At 47.7% G+C, this 20,579-nt stretch overlaps 2 protein-coding genes across 8 annotated transcripts in view; one reads left to right on the plus strand and one right to left on the minus strand.

The window, feature by feature from the left end:
* DENND6A (DENN domain containing 6A) overlaps window positions 1-20,579 on the plus strand; it is a 222,241-nt gene that overhangs the window by 53,567 nt on the left and 148,095 nt on the right. The gene's annotated exons all lie outside the window — the stretch shown is intronic.
* Window positions 1-20,579, minus strand: part of FLNB (filamin B) — a 72,741-nt gene that overhangs the window by 50,125 nt on the left and 2,037 nt on the right. The window lies entirely within an intron of this gene.

Genomic DNA, 20,579 nt, shown 5'->3' on the forward strand with positions numbered 1-20,579 from the left:
TTTGGAATTTCTGGATAATTAACGTCTGGTTTCTACTCAGATTTTATTTGTATTGGACTTTTTAAACATCAGTTTTGACTGATCTTACAGGATTATGATAAGCGTCTGCCACTTAACTGCTCACTGCTGATTCCACATCCAGTCTGAGATATATAATACATAGCTACGAGGTGATTAAGCCCTACTGGGTTTTAATTACACGTTCCAAAGTAAAAGTCTGCATCACGTAAGTAGCGCTTCTCCTAGCAACAACTAAACAGTCCCTGTTGTTATCCATTTTCCCACCTTTTCCAGCTGAGCTGCAAACTGGTCAGTAGAGGGAAGATGCTCCCTTACAACCTATTAGGGAAAGCTTTCTTGAAAGAAATTGTATTAGAACACATGGAGAGACACCCAAAGCCCTCCTGGCAGGCTCACCATACTGCCTGAGCTCCACAAGCTGGAAATGAGGGCTACAGTGTGTGAAAACCAGACTGTTTGAGTCCCACTGCCCACCCACTCCCTGTGCCTGCAGCACCTCTGACCCAGACGGCCACGGCAGGACCACCCGCTCACACCACAGCACTGGAGCACACGGCCGTCTATCACCTCCCTGTGCCAAAAATGCCTCCAAACTTCAGTTTCAGACACATACTAACATCAGCATTTTTACTAGAGTGGACACAGTAATGATTTAGTATGCTACGAGCATACTTGTTTCAGAAAGCCATCCAGGGATTAAAGCCAGCAGGACAGAGTCACCTCAAGCACACTGCTACGTGCATGTCCCTTGAGATAAATGGCATGTTTCTTAATTACAACACATAAATAACATCTATATGTGGATACACTACAGCAACCAGCTGCATGCCCAGAGCTTCCTCCAGCAACCCATCACTATCTCCAGGGGAACAGCTGGGCAGCGGTCCTTGACCTGGGGACAAAAGAGCCTGTGCACAAGACAGCATCACATTGAGAGCAAGGGTATCCCATCTAATCAGCTGCATCCAGAAGCCGAGTTTGTGGTCACTGCCCTGATGGCAGGAAAAGGTCACCACAGGCAAAGGACAGCTCTTCCTCCCCGGGGCTGGTGCCAACCCCACAACCGCACTTTGTTAGTGGAGTTTGCAAGCTCTTACAGCTTCCCAGCTTCCTGACAGGCAATGGGATCTCATGATGTAATTTTTTCCAAGCCAGCTTGCAGAAGGGCTTGTCTGCTTTCATTTGGGGTGTGGAGAAGGGAGGGAGAAGAAATCCTAGGCAGAACAGAAGACCTTATCAGCACCCAGCAGAGCCACCCATGCACCCCAACCCCCAGGCACCCCTATTCCCAGCTACAGGGGATCCCACCAGCAGCTCAGCCCCTGGTCAGCCTGAACTCACGCTAGCTATCGTGATATAAAAAGGCCCTCCAAGTTCTAGAAGAGACCAGAGTACAGCCTAAAGCATGTTTGCTTTCCAGGCACTGGCATGAAGCTCTGCTCTGGAGACTCCGCTTTGGTGCTGCCTTCTTAATCCACTGACTGAAAACGTTCAGTGTATTCTCCACAAGGTCTCTCAGGCATTAAGATGTTTCTACCTGCTAACAGGTCCTGCATAAGAAGCACTGAGGTGGTCTGGATAACCCTGAAACCCACTTAGTGCAAACCAATTTGCAGGCATCCCCCACCAGCTCTGAATGCACAGCGTAACACAGCCAAGATTCTGGAACAGTGATTAAAAAAAAAAACAACAAAAAAAAACGTGTTTCCAATGACACTTAAGCACCAACAGCCATTACTGCAAACAATGCCATGTACCCCAGCTCGTGTGACTTTCCACTGGATTCCACTTGCTCCCTTGTCTGCTTCAAGACTCTCTTTCCTGGCCATCCCAGGCTGGAAAACATTGCATGAATAGCAGATCTTGCAACACCACTTTCCTACTATGAAAATTACTTATAGGCATACTTATTATTCACACAATCTATAGTTTGCACTTTTACAGAGCTTTTCAAGCTGTTTCTCACTTATTCCTCTGGAGCTCACTGTAAATTTAGAGCAGAGATGCACATTTGTTGTGGTCAGTGCTTCAGAACCACAAGTGCAAGAGCTTGGCTCTTTGAGAGCACCCCTCCACCAACATCACTGTTTGGCTTTCAGCTTTGATGAATTAGGTAGATGAGAAAAAATTGTCTGCTTGCAGCTGAAATGGAGAGTGTGTGTTTACTCCATGGCACCAGGCGAGCTTCCCCAGATCAAAGAAGCTCCCTCCATTCAGGCATCAGCCACCGACCCTCGCCTTCCCGTGGCTCAGAGGAAGTGAGCTGTCACATCTCATCCGCCAAGATAATTTAGTAAGGCTGAACAAATTCTTTACAGCATCATCACAGACGGCTTTAATGTAACCTTTTTTGGTCATCTGCATAATTTGCTTTATTCATGTTACTATGCCGATGTTAACATCTGCAAGATGCACTCACACGCATGCCAGAGCACACTTGCTCTCTGCCTCACTGTCTCCCTGTACCCAGTAGGCGATGGATGCTTTGGAGATCAAAGTTCCTGAAAAGCTGAGTCATGCCATTGCACGGGCAGGAGAGCAGGATTCCTGCAGAGAGCCATTTCGCTTGTACTTTCAAAGGACACATTTTTATGGGGAGCCCAGGCATAAAGCGAGAATCCCAGGCATAAAGCGTGAAGTGCCACAGGACCTCTCACCTGCCCCAGTGCTTAGGAGGACTTCAGCAACCAACTTCAGAGGTGCCATCTAGAACACAGTGATGGATTTGGGGGTGGGTTGTCACTTTTCTCATCAGAGCTCAGAGATTTTAGGCTGTTAGATGCAAGTCCTGCTGATGCTCAGCTGCAGACTCCAAATTTGTGAAGGCTGTTAGATGAACACTTCTAGACAGTACAGCAGTCATCATGGCTAGACATAGTTTAGAAAAAGCAAGAAGCTGAAACACTCAAGTTTTAAATGGGAATCTTTATTCCCACTTACATTGTTCAAAGTGCATTTTAACTTGGGTTCCCCCACCCCAACTTGCTTTCCTCCTCTTAAAGGACCCAATGGCAAGCCAGTGTCGACAAAGCAGCAACTGCCATGAAGCAAGATGCAGCCCTCGCTCAGCTGGACACAGGCAGAAGCTCTGTGGGGTCACTGGGCACTGGCAGAGGCTGCCCAGGGAGGGGGTTGAGTCACCTTCCCTGGAGGTGTTTAAGGGACAGGTGGACAAGGTCCTGAGGGGCATGGTTTAGTATTTGATAGGAATGGTCAGACTTGAGGATCCAATGGGTCTTTTCCAACCTGGTGATTCTATGATTCTATGACAGAGCAGCTGCCAAGAGGCCTCAGCCACAAGATGCAGCTCGACAGGACTTGCACGCTGACTGCTGGGGAAAGCCTGCCAGTGAGTCTTAAGCTGTTCTGCAGAATCAACACCATCATTGAACAAGCAAGCGCTCACTCTCCTGTAAAAGAAAAATAAAACCTATATATAGCCTACAACATTAAGTTTTATGTAGGAGTATCCTGCTTCTTAGTCAGCTCTTAGTACTTAAGTGGCTGCCTGGTAGGGTGAAGAGGAAAACAGACCGAATCCCAGAGCTCATTTGCTTCCCCCATCACACCTCCGAGTCTAGATTGTAATCCTTACTCTTTTATTATCCTATTAACTAAGTGGCAACTGGCCCAAAAAATGGATTATGGCAATTCCATAGGCCAGCAATACACACCATCAGTCTGTCTTGAAAAGGAACCAAGTTTTAACTGCTCAAGCTGATTTATAATTGTTGCTTCATACCAAATATTAACACGATATGTTATACTTGGACTGTTAATATCATACTCCTTAAAGCACAAAGAAAGATGTTAAGGTGAATGACTAGCCTGAGCCAGCAATGTGACCACTGAGACAAACGTATGTCATTTTTACGGCTTGGGCCACCAAAAACGTCCCAACCCAACCTACCAAGTGGAAAACTGCCAACACTGCAGAACTTGGTCCTCGGTATTTCTGCTTGCAGCTGTCCCAGAAGCAAGGGCCAGAACTGAAACCTGGCACTGATTTGAACCTTGCCACTTCACCTACCCCAGCAGAGATCCCTAAAACATACCTGCAGTACCAGGCTTAAACTGTATGACCTTCATTAGTTCTGTTCAAAATCAAATTATTCTACAATTCACCCCCTCCCCCAGTGTTATAAAGATGTCTGTGACTTCTCTTTTGCTCCTGTGCAAGTCTGCTTTGCATTCACATGTAATACTCAGAATTGTGGCAACGCTCCTTGAACTCTGCCCTACAGCAGAGCTGCAAGTCATTCTCTGTTGGACAATTAGTGGAAACAAGTTAAGCTACCGCAGCAGACGGCTTCCTTATTAAATCGAGCTCATAATACAGACTGTGCAAAGTCTGGTGAAGGTCTGAAATGTAGCTTTTCAGTAGTGATTTTTTTTTTAAATGGTTTCTTGGTTGAGGCTGCAGTAAACGCAGCTTGTTCAGTGTGGGCAAAGTCATGTCTGAGTTTTGCTGTTAATCCTCACACATGGAAGTGCCATCATAACCAACACTGATCTCTGCATCCAGTTTCTCTAAAAAGTGGTCACCCTCTCCAATCCTGAGGTCTTCCTTATAAAAATTGTATGTATTGTATGGAGGAAGAAACAAAGATGCATGCTCCTTAACACATAGCAAAGGAGCAGTCTCAACAACAGCCCTTGCTCCTAATTTCCAGACACAGAAAGAACTTTGTATTGCACACAAAGTTCATCTCAGCTACGGATTATTTATGTACAGACTAAGAGTTTTAAATCCTGGCATCTTGAAGTTTCTGAGCATTTCCCCGCCTCTAATTCTTCTCTATTGTTAAACAGCTATAGCAACTGAGGGAAAGAAAAATTAAGCACTCGTTAGGTCTTAATCTTTTGCAACAGTGAAAACTCCACATCGAATCAGACTCTTGGAAAGCCCGGCTCCACGCTGCATGCACGCCAAACAGAATTATGCAGAGGAGATGGAGCTGAGCAAGCTGCCTAAGGAAATTATTTGCTGAAGCATACAGTGCGTGTTCACAGGCTTACCGTGCCTGCTAAAGACATTAGCAACATCCTCTGTAGGGATAGTATGTCTTTAAATCAATTACACTGGTTCCTCTGTGCTTTGAGAACATACTGCAAGCATTTCCTCCAGTGACCCTTAAGCCCAAGTCCACCTTGCAGCTTCTCTGGGCTCGGGACATTGTTTGCAGGCAGGTTACCCAGCGAAAGCAGAGGCAGCGCCCTTGCACAGTTGGCACTGGGGCAGTTGAAACCTGGCCAGGTCTGTGGATTCCTGGCTGTGACCTGCTAGCCTCCAACAGCAATGCGTCCAGCCTCATTGCATCTCCAGTTGTCAGCGGCATTTGTGGTCTGCACTGTGACCCCAAGGAGGGCCATCCCTCAGCATCCAGCTGACCTGAATACCAGCAGGTTTCAGCATTGCTCCTGTGCCACAAGGCACAGACAGCGGTCAGCTTCACAAATGAGCCTCAGGGTGTTCATTACCTGAGGAAGCGTATCTTCAGGAAGTATAAATGACACCACGTACACAGCAGATCCACTAAGCTTCTCACAAGGTGAATTTTTCAGAGGCAGAACCCCAGTTCACTGTCTGTGCAAGAACACTGTGCTGCTCTGGGCACAGGCAGGAGGTGGGAAAAGTGTTGGGGTTTGTTGTTGGGGGTTTCTTTGTGTGTGGTTTTCTTTTGGTTGGGTTTTTGTTTATTTATTGTTTGCTTGTTTTTTTCTCCAAGGAGACAGAAACCTCTATGCTCACCATGGTGTCTTGTTATAAAAAAAAAAAAACCCCAACAGTAAGATACCTTTGCGAGCTTCTTGTTAAGATTTGAGATATTGGACTCTACAATTCAGAGCGTTTCAATAGTTTTTGCTTTAACTGGATTTGAAACCCTCCAGATCAGAGAACTTCAGGCCACCAACACACCCATCACCCTGTCCTGTCTATGGTGCACGTTCAGCCTCTGGAAAGGATCTCATGAGGTGAAGGAGGGAACTGTAAAAATAAGGTCAAATCCAGCCCTTTCAGTGTAGGCTTGCAAAGAAAAAAAAAAATATATATCTTACAGACTTCTAACACAGAAAAGGGAAAAAAAAAAAAGAAGAAACAAAGCTCACAGGAGTGAAATACAAATTAAAATAGCTCTGCCCAGCTTCTTAATGGGCACCTGGAGTCCACTTAAGTCTCACATACAGAAGAGAAAGCCAAAACACAGAGCATTTTTAAGCCAGCAGTGTAACAACAACAGCAACCAACCCAGCTTGTTCAAGAGAACATGGAAACCCAAGAGGGTTGGAAGGAGAAGTCAAGAATTTCAAAATTAAGAATTGCTCAGGTGGGTGGGGAACAAAGTTAAATTGCGGGTGGCTTAGGATCAAATTCTTCAATATTGTCAATCTGACTACACCTAGGCTTTCTGTTGCCTTAAGAGCCCTGCACCAAGCTATGGATATGAGAAGGTAAGTGTGGGGATTTGATGTTTGAGAAAAGCCCCAGGCAGGAGGTGTTAGAGCACCTCAGACTCTTGCAGCCAGTGCTCCTGGGGAGCACCTCCAGCAGGAGCACAAGGAGGGCTCGGCACTGCCTGCACGCTACTGGGCCAGCTCAGCAGCGAGCCAGGGTGCAGCACAGAAGAATAAGAGCTGCCATTCATATCAGCTATTTCAGACTCAGTTGCTCCCTGACAAGCAGGTCCTCGCTTGCACCTACAGCACCACAGTGCAGATACCCAGTCGAGCCGCATAGAGGAACGCTGCGCTAATTTGAGATCCTTTTTGGGGTGGGAGGGAAAAAGAGGAGTCTGAATGTTCAGCCTTTGTACAGCAGCAAGTTTCCATGAGTGCTGCTTTGTTTGCAAGCCCCTCGTCAGCTCCGCGGGGCAGCCAGCCAGCGCACCACCGCCACGCTCCAGCCCCAAAACCAGCTTGGGCTCACGAACGAGCATCATCCAGCATCCGGCAGCCACGGGACAGGAGGCACCGGACGGCTCCCTGCTCTCGTAAAGCCCTCGTGCCCACGCGTTGGCGATGGGGAACAGGCTCTGGCCACCCTCACAAGCTCACAGGGCCTGCTGCAGCACGCCACCATCCATGACATCACTGCCAAAACCGCCTCGACAATGGGCCCTGTGAGCGCAGGCCCCCTCGCACCCAGCAAAGCGCATTCCCTGCTGCTGAGCTCATCCCACCACCCCTCCGCTGCCGGCCCTGGGAGCGGCCAGGACACCGCAGCTCCCACACGCCTCTGCCAGGGACGGTGGAAGCACCCCACGCTGCTGCCGAACGCAGCGCCCTCGATTGCGAAGCTTGGCGTTTCGGGGGAGAAATGAGTGGAAGATGGGCAGGCAGGGCAGGAATGGGCTTGCAGCCCCTTCACGCCTCACTGTGCAAAGGGAGCCCGAGTCTGCTCGGGATATTCCTGCTCCCCATCAGTCTGGGCTGACAAGCAGCCCCCATCCTCCAGAACAGCACCCCAAAGACCAGTTGCATCGACCCCAAGGGCATCAGGCAGCTTGAGAAAGTCCACGGAAAGGGCCAGGCACTGTGGGATCAGGATGTGGGAAGGACTGCAGGACTGCACTCACACTGCCTCTTGCCCCTGCTGCCCCAGGGTCAAATGCTGGAGGAGGGAAGCACCAGGAAACCATGGGGACCATGCAACACAAGCCTCCAGAGTGCTGACTAATCATTCGGGAATGACTTATGAAGGAAAAGTCCCTGTAGTGGGGAGTGAACATGCCGGAAAGAGGATTTCTGTTAAATGATGGAGGGAGGAGGACAGAAAGGAGTCGTCCTGCTTTTGCCATGCTCTGCCGGGAAACACTTGGCTCAGCTTTTGAAACCAAATGACATGACAAACTACATCTCCCTCCCGTGGGCATAGGACGAGAGCAAAAGAGGAACGATCCTGTGCCAGGTCTCTCCTCCTCAGGGGTCAGTACTTTTATTGCCATGGCACAGCAAGGCTTCACCTTCCCGGAGTGGGCTGCTACACCCAAGACAGCAACACAACCATCCAATTCACACAAAACAAGTTCCACTTTAAATAAGACACTAAACTTACAGGCAAATGCAAAATTGTCAAACCTTAGCAAGAAATACTTGTCTAAGAGTCTGATAAACTGGAGATTGTTATTTCATGCAAGCATGCAAACAAAAAAAAACGCCTCCTCACAACACACCATGTGCTTACACAACCAGAAAGCCCAGCCTTGATCAGCAAGGCTGAGCTGATAAAAGTGGCTGTAGAGTCTAAGAGCTGTGTAAGCACTGTCTCCAAGAGTGCTGTAACCATTTCAACAGGATTAAGGTAATCCTAAATCTCACTAGGTCACTTCAGGTTGCACCAAGGTCAAAAACCTGGCCAGTTCTTGCAAAGACCTCCCAGGGACTGGCTGCAAGAGGAATTACACGACAAGTCATTATCATTGTGCTGCATCTTACATTACTGAAGAAAGGTTACCAAGCTTCAGTGCAGAGGACCAATGGGAAGGTCCATCCTCAGGCACCCCATGCCCTGGAGATGGAAAAGGTGCAAAATATAGAGCTGGGGGATAAAAAAAAAAGCCTCAGCAAGACCAAAGAGCAACAAGTAATGTAGAGGTTTCCAGTTGCCAGAGTGACCTCTGCATTACTGATGAACGTGTTTACTCACAGCGGGGGTAGGTCAAGATAGTTATAAGAAACAACATGTAAAATCCTGTCGAGATAAATGAGCCCATTCAGATAGGGCTGTCTAACATCTTCTGTGCAGCAGACGCCAGGCACAAAAGCTGCAGTGGATGGAGCTTCTGAAGCCAAAACCAACACATTGGAAATTATCAGAAGTGATTACTGTTTGGGGAAATCCTTGGCCATAACATACAGCAAGAGTCAATTTTTCCATCTGAAACCAGAATAGCCATACTGACTGTGATTCATTGTGCACAGCGCTGTTCGAAGGAAATCCCCATTCATGCAGCCCTGCACGGCTCAACCCATCTCCAGTCCACACTGCAGCACCAAAGAGCTCAGCCTTGGAGCATACTTTGTGTACCAGGACTGGTGACACACCAGACAATATCCTGCCAGTTATTTAAGCTACACAAAACATTTGTGGTTTGTCTCAGCACTGATAGTCTCTGATTTTGAGAACCTAACAGCAAAGCTCCACACAGATTTTCTTTGAAGTGTGTAAACACAGATACCCTGTTACAGACACCCTATAGCCCTCTGTAGCTTAGTGACAAAGTTATTCCAGAATTTATCAGCAGGTCAGCTATCTCAATCCAGAGAAGCAATAGGAAAGGTGATTTATCTCTAACATACAACTGCACCTCCACTCCTGATAGGAAGGGCTGTTTTTAAAATCTCCCTCCAACATCTGAGCCATTTCAACATTCAGACAAGTACACACTCTTAATACAAACACACAACAGTGACAACAGCCCTACACCCACACACTGCCAGTAGAACATGTCTTGCCATGCCACTGCAATTCACTGCTGCTGGGATGGTGCAAACCACCTGAAATCAGCTGTGATCTTGCTTTCAAACTCCAGCCACCACCACGGTATCACCATGCGAGTGCCCATTGGGAGGGGGATGACATCTTTCCAAGCCCAGCTTCTTTCTGCAGCCACACACCACAGAATCACAGAATCATAGAATAACAAGGTTGGAAGAGACCCACCGGATCATCAAGTCCAACCATTCCTACCAAACACTAAACCATGCCCCTTAGCACCTCATCCACCCGTCCCATAAACCCCTCCAGGGAAGGTGAATCAACCACCTCCCTGGGCAGCCTCTGCCAGTGCCCAATGACCCTTTCTGTGAACAATTTTTTCCTAATGTTCAGCCTGAGCCTCCCCTGGTGGAGCTTGAGGCCATTTCCTCTCATCCTGTCCCCCGTCACTTGGGAGAAGAGGCCAGCTCCCTCCTCTGTAGAACCTCCTTTCAGGGAGTTGGAGAGAGCAATGAGGTCTCCCCTCAGCCTCCTCTTCTCCAGGCTAAACACCCCCAGCTCTCTCAGCCGCTCCTCATAAGGCCTGTTCTCCAGCCCCTTCACCAGCTTCGTTGCTCTTCTCTGGACTCGCTCCAGAGCCTCAACATCCTCCTTGTGGTGAGGGGCCCACAACTGAACACAGGATTCGAGGAGCGGTCTCACCAGTGCTGAGTACAGAGGGAGAAGAACCTCCCTGGACCTGCTGGCCACGCCGTTTCTGATCCAAGCCCAGATGCCATTGGCCTTCTTGGCCACCTGGGCCACTGCTGGCTCATGTTCAGTCGCTGTCAACCAACACCCCAAGGTCCCTCCCCTCCAGGCAGCTTTCTAGACAGACTTCTCCTAGTCTGTAGCACTGCATGGGGTTGTTGTACCATGTGTGGATGCCTGGGGCAGCTGCACAGTCACTACAAAGACATGCGTCCACTACACATCCCTGCAGTCCTGGCAGGCACTGGGGCTTTTCCATGACCACCATGAAGACGCCTTAATGCTTCTGTGCATTAGTCAGCCACATGATAATTCTTTGTAAGATTTCACATACAGACACCTATCCTCCCCTTCTCAGGAAACCATGACTATCTTTGTCCAAGAAGGAAGCAGCCACTTTCTTCCTGGAACATCAATCCTTAAATGAAAAATACTCAGCATTGCGCAGCTGCTTCTTGAAGGAAAAAGCTTCCTCCTCTTTCTGGAGAAAGAAGTGAAGTTGTTCAAACATTTTTGTATACTTGTCTAACCCAGCAGTAAACACGCTTCCATCTGCGCATAGAAGGCTCATCCCTGCACAGTTGAGATTTAAGCCCTGTGTGTTTAACATCCCACACGGTACAGTGCTGTGTTTATACGGTTTCAGCTACAAGCTGCTAACATAAGGAATAGACTCCTGGCTTGTGGCCGAGGTAATTCATCCGACGGTGGCAGCCACTATCAGACAGACCTCTTCTGAGAGGGCCTTTCATGAGCAGGAGAGGGGTGCTGAATCTGCAGAGACACAGTCTGCATGGGTGGTCTCCGAGCACCTTAAAGAGGCCCATATGGTATTAATGGTACGGCTTGAGCACATTTTAGCCACAGCTGAGCAAAACACTCTTGCAGATCACATACTCCCTCCTCCCAGCCCAACTCACTCACCACACAGCAAAGCTTTGCTTCAGATGTGCGAGTTTTGCAACACTCCAAGTACCCCAGGAGACTCCACCACCCTTCCCCAGGAGCCACTCTCCCACACCACGGGTCCTGTGTCACCCACAGGCTCTTCTCAGGGGCCACCCTCCTAGAGAGCAGCAGCAGCAGCTCTGCTCATTTGACACCATCAGCCTAATCCAACTTTGTCAGAAGCTGCTCAGCCATAACAGGCTCTCATTGCTAACAGCATTCCAGAGCTAGCCAGCGTTCAGATGGATACCACCTTTCCTCTCTGGAGGCTGGACTTCAAATCTTCCAACTAAAGGCTTCATACAAGTCTTTCCAAACTTCACAAACTCACAGCTCTCCCTGCTCTTCAGGGACAGCACTCCACCACACACACTGACTGAGCAGGGTGCAGGCAATTACCCAAATCCTCACCAGCTGCAAGATCTCATTTTTAATCTGCAGTCTCACATTGTTCACATTTGCAAGCCTATTGTATTTCACATTTTTAACACAAAGAAATAAAGCACTAGCTCTAGGGGCAATTTTGCTAGAGCTGGAACAGTTGCAGCAACACTGCAAGCTATGCTCCTCCACCTGATCTCCCATACCCCTTCCAGTTAGAAACCAGGTTAGGTTCAATGTCAAGCCACTTCATTTCTTATGAATTCCTCCACTTCTCTAAGAAAAAAGTTTAGTCACAAGCTATTATGGCTATCCAGACAGCTCAAAAGCCCCACAGGTGTCTCCTACTCCTAGACAAGGACTGGGCTGCTCCTTTCAGCTTCTACATTTGAGCTTAAGTTCTCTTGCTGTGCTGGTACTTCCACAGAAGCCTGAGCTTATTTCCTTACATTTAGGGTAAGAAATAGTCTGCACCCTATTAATGCCTATGTTTAAGTAATAAAACTGGTTAATTAAAAAATTTAAGCTTCCCTGCCTTAGGCAGTATTTTCAACCTATACCTATAGCAAGCACTTCATGGGAAGTTCATTTTTGGGTCCTGCAATTAAAAATCTATTAAAAGTACATAGCTTTCTTCGGTTATTTATCTATATCAGAAGATGTATCCTTTAGCTTTAAAACTCCAAGCTAGGCTACAGAACCACACCAAAATTTGAAGTATATTTATTGAAGTAGGGTTTTATGCCCCTGACTTCAGGGGGCTTCCCTGGTTGAGTCAGGGTTGTTCAGCAGAGTTTTGCAGTCAGGAAACCCCACACATACCTACTGTTTCCAGGACCTGAACTAACTGCTCTGGTGCTTTCATGGCAGAGCAACCAGCCTCCACAGGCTGACTCAGGCAGAGTAGCTCCCAACTTTCCTCCCAGAAAGCAGTACATTGGGATATGCCCAACTGAGGATCCCAGTAGCGATGTGGTTAATTCTCTGGGACAAGGTCTTTGCAATACCCTCATCCAGGAGTCCCACATGCTCCTACGTCTATAACTGCAGATGTCTGCAAGCCATTAGTGTGCTCAGTAATGCTCATTTATCAGCCACTAATCATTCAGTGTGACAGCACCAAGGGCAGGGCTGAGCCACCCGCTCTACAATGGCACTGAGCTGAATGCAATTAATGCTTCTTCACCCTAACATTTTTGAGTAGAACCTGAACAACTATCTCAGAATTTTCTAACTTTTTTGGATGGCATGCCTGCTTCTGCACAGCTCTGGGAAGAGCTGGGGCACAGGGCTCCTTAGTTGCCTGATTTTGTGACCCCTCAAGCAGACACCTCGTTTGGTCTTTGGCAACTCAATTGAGCTGGCAACCCTCACGCTTGCTCACTAGTCAGGTTAGGTCAGAGAAATACTATTAGTACAAGAGCTAGTTTATCGACACAGCCAACCTCAACCAGCCAGGGCCTTCTCTAGTACCAGGTGTACCCATGTCTTTGTCCTGACATCTGGCAGCTGTAGCGTCTGGCACTGCTGAGCACAAGCTATGGCACTGGAACTCACTGCTCTTTCAAGAATCACCACAAGTTCTCCTAGCATTCACCAGCCTAGTTTTGCGATTTCTTCATAGCAGCATTTTTGCCACAAGCCTAAAAGCGTTACCAAAAGAAACAATGCTCAGAGACAACCAAAGCTGTTTCTATTTGACTTTTAATTAGATCATTGATCTTGTTCAAGCAGTTACATAAGCTATCAGATATTTGCATGCAGCCACACAGTTAATCAACAGCTGGAACAAAGCTGAAACAACACAATTAGCATCCTAAGTCTTCTCACTGCCAGTATGTTAGGTCTGCTCAGACACCAACTCTTACTCCACAAGAGAATTTAATAACAAGCAGCATCTGATCAAGCAACAACTGTTCAGAGCCACCATGACCAGCAGTGACTCCAGCTAATAGCAGCTCTGCAGGAGCATCCAGGTATTGGAGCATACTCAAAGGTGCCAGGGTTTAGGATTATTTGCGAGACCAACAAGTAAAATTACTCTGAGCCTCGCAGAGAGAAGGAAAGCCTACAGAAATTCACTGTCAAGCAAGAGTTGATATCTTGCACCATCAAGATGGGTTTGATACCAACTTTGGTAAAAGCCAGTGTTCCCTGCTCTGTCGTGAGGATCAAAAGCAGTTAGATGAATACAAGATTGGTGTCTCACGCTATGACAGGTAAAAGGTGTATTTGTTATACAGCCAGTTTCCAGCCAGGGAGATGCAGAGATAACTGCAGGACCCTGTACATACTCACCAGCTCAGGCTCTTTGCTCCTGTGGTCTGAGCCCACAGAGATCTGCTGCTACCACTCAGCTTCTCACAGAGGGAGAATCTGTATAAAGGTAAAGGTCACCTCCAAGACATACATCACTGCTTTAGCCTTGAGACCTAACCTAGTCGAGACCAAGCTTGCCAGTATTTGCCTATGGGAAGTCCACTAAAACTGCTGCACCTACTGCTGCAAGGTTGTTGTGAAAAAAGGGGATGTAAAACAGTTAATTATACCAATTAAAGGAAGCACAGATAGAGCATGTTATTATCTAGCCAAGGGGAACAGTATTTCCTCTTTTGTGTTTGAATAACCTTCAGATGCACATGGCATAGGTGTTTGCTCAGGGCAGCTCCCTGCGCAGGGCCCTCTGCAGGGCTCCAGAGAAGGCTTTGTGGCCACCTACGGCTCATTTTAGGCCCACCAGCCACGACAGTGACCTTTAATACAGGCTCATAAATACAGACACACACATTGTCTCCTCACAAAAGCAGCCACAGGCTAATCAAAACCAGCAGGCAGCTGCAAAAGCCACGGGTAGCCCAAGTCACAGTGGGCTGCAAGGCACGGAGGAGGGCCTGCCACCAGCATCCCATCCCCAGGCCAGGCTGGAGCAGCTCCAGACTCCCTCATAGCATCCATTGAGCGCACAGAAGCCAACATTTCAGGGCTGCATTTAACAGCTCAGCCCCAAGTTCATCTCTCAGGCAGACAGCTTGAAGTGTCCCCCCGCTTTCAGCACAAAAAGCGGGTGGAAATACAGCAGCTGTGGGCTAGCAGGAAGGGTGGCTCCACCACTTTCAGTTACCGCTCTGCGGCAGCGCGCAGGGCCTGCGGCCAGCGCTGCAAACCCTTACACCCCACCCAGGCTTGCAGAAGACAGCAGGAGCTTCTCCAGCAGTATGGAGAGAGCAGAGGGTTGCTCAGTCTCTGGCTGGCTGCTCAGCATGGCCTGCTAGCATGCACCCAGGAGATGCCAGGACGTGCTGTTGCGACAGCCCATGCTCATTTCTTCCCCTTACAGCAGGCTGGGTTTCAGCATGGCAGTCTGTCTGTCTGTCTGTGCCCACCTCGCCCTCAGAGGACCCAGCCTCCAAGAGCTGTGCTGCCACCCAGCCCAGCCAGCTCAAGCTGGAGTAATTCAATGCTCTGACAAAGAAATGCATCATAATTTACAGCGTGCCCTGAAGCAAGGGAGAAGGAGCTGCGGCTCATGATGTCATTGCAGCCCACGGTCATTTTTGTGCAATTACTGGGTAACGTTGGCAGAGGAGTTCTTGCAACTTGCTGCTGTTGGATGAAATAGGCTGCTTTCCCATCCTAGATGCTCAAAGCTTTCCCATCACCAACTGATCACTGAAACGTGCTATATTTCAGTGACCCAAAGAAAATAACTCTGAAATATCAGCTGAATTTATGCTTTAAAGTTAGATATTGCTTTCAGTGTTTATTGGTTCCTTCTCACAGATTAAGCTGTCTCCTCCTTAGAGTTGTAAGAAACAGTAGAAGACCATCACCTGTGTGACTCAGGGGAAACATCCCATTAGCAACCAGACAGGCAGCTGTACGTGTGGCTGCTGTTCTCAAAGAGTTTATTAGAGAGCCATGACTGCTTCCTTCCAAGGACAGTATCAGCAGGAGGTCCAAACAACCCCAACCCATCACACCAGGGTAGACAGGATTCAGCTGCTCCATCCTTTGCCCACCCCCAGGCAGCTCCAGGGCAGCGTCGGTTGTATTTCTCAGCACAAGGGAGGACATGCAAGGAAACCTTTGCTTCCCCAGGAGCTTGGGCAAAGCTTCATTTGGCTGTTGTTTGAAGTGGCCTAGTTTGTTTTCACTAACGCAAGAAAAATCCAGTTCATTCTTGCCATGGTTGTGAGTATTACAGTTGTCATGTACTAGCACAGTAGGAAGCAGACATTGCATACATCCCACTACGGATGTTAGACTTCAACTGCTTACAGAAGAATAGTGTTTATACAAGGAACTGCAATCCATTATCTGAACCCCAAGGCCACTACAGCAGATCCAATCCTCACTGCAATCTACCAGACACCTCCAAAACTCCAAGTCAGTAATAGGAGGGACAGAAAGCTGAAGGAGGCTCACAGACAGGTTAGAGACCACATTAGAGCCCAGAGAACTATCTGGTTATGACACAAGATACAGTCACTGCAAGGCAGTGGATACAGAAGCTAGGATTTATCTCCTAATGATGACTCAGAACAAAGTACCCTCCCTATTGCATTACAGAACACTGGTCCTTTCTCAGGAAGCACAAGCTACAGAAGCTTCTGCCTTGGAGAGGAGAAATCTGTATGGGGTCCCCAGAAGTAAGACCTTGGGGGAAAAGAAATAGAGAAATCACTTGAGCTTCATTGCATTAATCCAAATCAACATGCAGAGCTTGCTCAGCCCATTGAAAAAAAGAACCGTGCCTCAACTCTGAGCCCAAGGTCAAGTTCCCAGGAAGAGCAAGCGTAGCTCCACTCACCCCACCCAGGCAGTGGCTGCAAGAAGAGCGGGTGAGTATTCACCTCCACCACACACCCCACTACAGCAATCAATAATAGATACAGGAACAGCTACCACACATTTCACAGACACAGTATTTCCATAATAATTGCTACTCTTACTTTGCCAAACAGGACATGAAGCCACACAGCTGCTCTCCCCACCCTCAGCATGAATTTAGCCTGCAACAAACTAAGCCTTGTCAGTGGTGCCATAGGGCAAGGGCTGTAGCAAAGAGTGCTCAGACCTCCTTACAAGGACAGGCAGTGCCTTCCCTTCGCCTTTTCTACATAGACATTGTTTTGGGTTCTTCACTTGACAGTTAACCGCTACTCATAGCTTCCTTCCTCCATCACAGACATCCTTGGAACCCCCAATTCTGTTTTCCTTGCCAAATCCAAGCAGAAGGCAACACATCCTCCTCACCTACTTCCACCTACCATGCACACCCATCACTACCCTGGGTGCACCTGCACAGAGATGACTCCCCCTCTCCATGAGCAGGTGCTCTGGAACAGAATCCACAGTGCTATCAGGGAACAAACAAAAAAAACCAAGAAAAATCTCACAGGAACCTACTGGTTTCCTCTACAGAGAGTCTTGGCTACCTCACCAAGAGTCAAAGTCAGCCCTGATGCTTTGTAAGCAACAGGCCCTGGGACAGACACTGAAGTCTGTTCCTGAGGGGCAGAGAAAGCAGAATTCCTCTGCAGCTTGGGGGATTTGGAGATCAATGTTTTACATCACATCACTTGAAGCAGACACTGAACAATACTGGCAACGCAGAAGTACAGCCACACAGAAGCATTCTTAGATTACAGCGGTAAGCTAGAAAAACAGTTATCCAGACCCATTTAAATTTAAACATCTCCATGTAAGTCAATACAGGACATGGCATTAGAATATGGAGCAGTTAAGAGACTTCAGTCCTTGCATAGCTGGCATAGTGTTCAGCGCCTTAAATAAAAAAGCTGTTCAGCACATTAGTCTAGCTGGTCTCAAGTAATTTTACTGAAGTTTGATCACTTTACAAGTTTCCGCTCATATGTAAAAAGAATGCAAGAACAGTCTCCATAAGCTACCTTAAAATTTCCTGTAACTTGGAGCAAACGGCTCATGCAAAGCCACTTTTCTTTAGACAAGCAGCCCAACTATTGAAACAGAAGGTCCTGAGGAGACGAACCACTCTCAAAAACTGAAGCCACCACCAGTCTCCAGCCATGAGGCCCACTGTCAGTCTATCAAAAATAATTTTAGGGGAAGGATTAAGTGTCATATTTCCAAGAAGCAGTAACCTACTTCCAAGACACACTGGATAATTTCCAGAAAATAGGCTCCAGGGAAGTCACAGGTAAGCAGCAGACAAAATACAAGTGTATTTTGACTACCTCCTTATGATGTGTTAATAGCACCTGGAGTGGGACAGGGAGAGACCCCAAGTGTCTACAGGCTGAAAACACATTTTCTTTTTTTCAGTTATCAAGCACCTAGATCTAGGCAGTACAAGACAATACATTTATCACATCTTAGAAGAGACAAGTATTCCTCTAGAAAGTCAAGATTTGCTTTGCCACCCTGAAGCGTATCAACAGTCTAGGGAAGAAAGTTAATTGGTTTTCAACTGTTTTCCTAAAATAAGATTTCCAAGAGGTACTTGAATGACTCACAGGTCAAGATAATTCCCTCTTTAGAGCATGCCAGAGGTCTGCACCACAGAGCAGAGTGCAGGCAACAAGTACACAGTCATTAACCAAAACCCCACCTGATATACAGGTTAGGCTCAGTCAGAAAGACATCCCTTCCAAAAGTACCCCTGCAGGTGGGACATCCCAAGACCACCACGGTCTCCATGAGGTAAGTACCAACAGACCACAACTATAACCTCATCCTCTCCTCATCCACCTCCCTCCTGGCAAGGCTCAACTCCCTCCAGCCACTGCAACGGGACCCAGAACCATCACCAAGATGGATCATCGCCAAGATGGGCCTCCAAAGCAACCAGACAGCTGTAGCAGAAGCTGATACCAGACCTCAGTGCCACACAGGCCTGGCTTCTCCTGCCCATCCACCTATCTGCATCACCACTCAACGCTGCGGTGTGCAGGCAAGTCGGATCAGCTTACTCATCTGGTGAGAGTACAACCAGGAAAGAGAAACCACACGTTTTCCAGTTTTACCAATCTGATTGCTGCAGTCTAAGATTGCAGTTTTACCAAACAAACCAGGTAGCTGCTCAGCACCCATCCTGCCTCTGCCAGCAAAACAGAGCTGCCAGGCAAGCATCAGCTGTGAGGATGCTGCCAACAGGCACTAAACACCAGAACATGCACCTAGGAGCTGCCAGCTGCTAGCTCAGGAGCAGCTTGGCAGGTCACAGCCCAAAACCACCTGCCAGGCTGCAGACACTGAAGTCCTCTGTTTCTAAGCTACATCAGTTGACTATTATTACCTGGTATCAGGGTTTCTAGGGGCCACCCCAGTACCAACTTTACTTCAATCCCCCTTTCTCAGCCATTTGCCACAGCATTTACCAAGGCATGATGTGGTTCCTCTACAAAGTAAAGTAATCTGCAGAGTCCATCAGCTCCTTCAGCCAAGAGCAAAGCCCTTGTGCCCTGCATTCCTGGCATCCTACTCCCCAGCGCCTGTCACGCCACACGCCACTCAGCACCCAGGAATTTGCAATTATCTTCAGTCTAGCAGACAAAAAAAGAGCTAGACTTAACACTTGTTCACACTTCAGTAGCACAGAAGCTACCTCACATTGAGGAGAAGACTATGTTCAAGTCACCTGCCCTAAAGCCAGCTTTTTCAAAGCTTTCAACCTTATCTTTGCAGGACAGAACAAAGCACTTACATTCTTTAAGGCTGTTTTTATAGTAAACCACACACGCGGTCTCCTCTGAAGTGAAGGCACTTCATACTTAGAAGAAAAAGCACCCCAAAACTACCAACAGACTTTGAGAAGAGACTAAACAAAGGGTAACAGCAGCAGGAGAAAGGCTGGATTCCTAACTGTGCATCCAGAAAGGACTGTGGTCAAACACTACAAATTTAAACTGATGTCTCTGTATACATGCAGACTTAATTTAAATGGAAAAAAATTGAATGTCAAAAGCTTGCTACTGAAAAAATTTAAATGTGTGGTTGCAGTACAGCAGCGGTAGCTGAGCCATAATACATGGCCTCCAAAATGTTCCTGGAAGTTAAATAATAACTGGAACAGGCATTGCATCCACTTAGCAGAGTGGCATTAGTAATGCCAGAAATCCAGCAGCCACAGCTGTCAGGTTTTCCCAGCTGATCTGGCTCAGAGCTGGCCCTAAACACCCCAGACCCTGAAGACCGACCTGGTCATAAAAGTGCTCTGCCTAAAAGCCTTTAGTGGCACGCAGCTCTAGACCCCATAACAGCCTTGGTTTTGTTCAGCAACACAGAAGAGATGAAAAACTAGAAACAAAAAGAAATCCCCAAGTTCTTCAGAACCCACAGGGAGAAATACACTTTGGAGAGATGGCAATCCCAGCCCATAACGTGCCTCCAGGAGAGGTGGCATGGGCTTCAGTCCCTCCAACCATGTGGAACACGGCAAGGCTTGCCTTCAATAATGTCTCTTGTGTGTTCAGGATGTTTTTTCAGCAGTAGCTCAGTTTATCCAGGACTGTACGTAAAGCAGGGCTCCTGTGCTACCACTTGGCTGTGGTGGCACAGCATAGATGGAGCTGTAAACCCCTTTATGAAGGGGCTGGGATATGGAAAAGGCACTAGCAGCCATTTCATTCTCCAAAGCCTCAGCTATAGAGTTGGTTGGTTTGGGGTGGGGTTTTGGGGGTTTGTTGGTTGATTGGTTTCATTTTGGGTGGATTGGTTCTGTTGCTTTGAGGTTTTTGTTGGTTTGCTTTCTTTAGTTTAAGAGCCAACACAATGCAAATAAACTGCAAAACAGTTAGACAAGACTTAAATGATTACAGCCACCCTGCAGATCTGTCTAATCCTGTAAGGCAGCTGCAGTGTTTCTAGAAAGGAAGTTGCTGGAAGCCAGGCCTGACCAGACTAACCTTGATCTCCCAAACCCACAGCCCTCGGGAAGTCCTGCACACAAATAGGAAGGCAGCTAGGGCAGGAACATTTTTCTAGGGCAAACAATACAATAGGAAGGGAGCGCTGGCCTGGTGTTAGCATTGTGGCTGGTAAGGAGCTATTCCAGCAG

Source organism: Phaenicophaeus curvirostris, chromosome 11 (genome assembly GCF_032191515.1).
Source record: "Phaenicophaeus curvirostris isolate KB17595 chromosome 11, BPBGC_Pcur_1.0, whole genome shotgun sequence".
In the NCBI taxonomy this organism is placed as follows: Eukaryota; Metazoa; Chordata; class Aves; order Cuculiformes; family Cuculidae; genus Phaenicophaeus; species Phaenicophaeus curvirostris.